This window comes from Protopterus annectens, chromosome 10.part0 (assembly GCF_019279795.1).
Source record: "Protopterus annectens isolate FY-2018-M chromosome 10.part0, PAN1.0, whole genome shotgun sequence".
Taxonomy (NCBI): Eukaryota; Metazoa; Chordata; order Ceratodontiformes; family Protopteridae; genus Protopterus; species Protopterus annectens.
The window spans coordinates 1,551,955,120-1,551,957,619 of NC_056744.1; positions in this window are offsets into that span (position 1 = coordinate 1,551,955,120).

The window sequence follows — 2,500 nt, forward strand, 5'->3', positions numbered from 1 at the left end:
CCTTTAAGGTTTAAAAAAGTAAAAAAAAAAAAAAGTTTTTACCAAAAATTAATTTTTTGTTTGGAAAAAAAATTTTTTATAAAAAACCAAAAAAAACCCTCTCAAATTATCCTGAATACTGTGTGATATATGACGAGTTATATATAAATAAACTAACAGCAATGTACCAAAACAACATACTAAACATGCAAAATTCCTATCACATACCTAGGGGAGTGTGTATTGTTTAAAATGCATCAAAATGTGTTTCATTGTTGGTATTTGAAAAATCTAAAAAATTACGAATAGTAAAATAAAATTGACTTGGTGTAGACATCAAAACTACATAGGACAATCACGAATGATGTACAGCTGTGTAAGTCCTTTTCCAATATAATAAAGTATAATATATTAAACAAATCTCAAATCAAAAAATATTAACAAGAATAGACAAAAAATTATTAATGTGCAATACATGCAAATATAAATGTAATAAAATACACTAAATTAAAAATATGTGCATATATAAAAATGTGTACGAAGCCACATATGTAATATATCTATATGTCAGTGCAATGTGTGTCCATATATGTATGCATACACATATGTATGCACATGTATGAGAACACACATGCACATACATAAAAACTACTTATTAGAGGATATGAATACCCTCTAAGTGACACAACCAGTCGAGATATATAAAAGATGCTGAAAACATCACATAAAATATCTTGTGATATAATATCACCAATTACATCAATTAATGCCACTATTCACTAAAAATACCAATCACAAACTTGGTTATTTAAGGGTTCTGCCCTTAAGATGTGGTTTAATAGACAATACCTCATTGAGTCCTTTGCCCCTATAGGCAGCCAACCTACAAATCCAACCAAGTTCAGCTTGTTCAGTAAGATTTGTTAAATTACCGCCTCTCGGATTCACATCCAAGACTTGTATTACCTGAAACAAAAAGGTATGTGAATGCCCTTCACTTAGTGTATGTTTAGCCAATGCACTGTATTCTTGTTGCCTATTCAGGCAGTACCCATGGTCTCGTATACGTTCCCTGAGGGATCTATTCGTTTTTCCCACATAAAAGGAAAAACATGCTACACAGTGTGCTATGTAGACCAGATTCCTGGTTTCACAGTTGCTATTACAATTAATGGTCCAAAGATGTCCTGTGTCCGGGTGCCTAAAGTAATGAGATTGATCTATAAGGCCACATTGTGGACAACTGCCACACTTACTGGTTCTCTCAAAGCCTGTCCGAGTCTTGGCAGTTTGAATCATAGCACCACAAAGGTGTCGTTTAAGATTACATAGATTACTATAGGTAAAGGATGGAAACTCCCCAACCAAACTAGCTACCTTCTTATCTGCTGTTAAAATATTCCAGTTCTTACTAATAGCTTTTTGTACAAAAGATAACTTCCCGCCAAATGGTATCACTACATTGACCGGCCGGGTAGATGAGGTTGATTTATAGGTAATTTGTGAGACTGAAGGATCAGAAAAATATGGTTTGGCCCTTGTATGTCTAAGGCCATCCATCTCACTGTAAACTTTATTAATCTCCAAGTGAGGATAGCCTCTACTCATTAAACCTTCACGTAAGGTGTCTAAACCTTTTGTGTAGTCCTCATTTAGAGTGGATAGGCGTGAGACACGCATCGCCTGTCCTTTTATTATATTTTTAAAAATATGTGAGTTGTGCATACTTTCCCTATGGAGGTATGCTGGTTTGTAACAAAGTTTACGATGTATTTTGGTATTAATCTGAGAACCAATTTTGAACACACTGACATCTAGGAAATCCATGCTGGTTTCAGAATGTTTGACAGTAAACTTTAAAAAACTGCTGCAAGAATTGATCCATTTATAGAATGCTTCCAAATCATTTAAGGACCCCTTCCATAGAAAGAAGAGGTCGTCTACGAACCTTTTATAAAATACAATATGTGTATTATGTACTATATATTGATCCTCGAAGGTCGCCATTACAATATTGGCATAGCTATTGGCAGAGCTTGTGCCCATGGCGACCCCCTTAACCTGTTTATAACAACCGTCTACATATAAAAAGACATTGTTTTCGAGGACCAACTCCATTAGTAGTGCAAGGTTCTCAATCCTGTCCTTAGATAGATTTGAATACTTAGTGAGAAATTCTCCTAGATTACGAAGGCCCTCACGGTTGGGGATGCAAGTAAAAAGTGAAGTGACATCCATGGTCACAAATATAATATTTTCAAGATCTTGGTTTGAAGAGGACGTAACAAAATTATATAAATCCTTTAAGAAATGTTCCGTGTCTTTTAATATGTATGGTGAACATTCCACATATGATTTCAATTGTTGGTCCAAATACATAGAAATTGGTTCTGTCAACCAACCAGATCCCGCCACAATCGGTCGAAGATCTGGTTAGGTCGCATTCTTATGGATCTTAGGCAGACCTGAGATGGTTGGTATTAGGGGATACTCTATCATGAACCTATACAGATCATCAGAG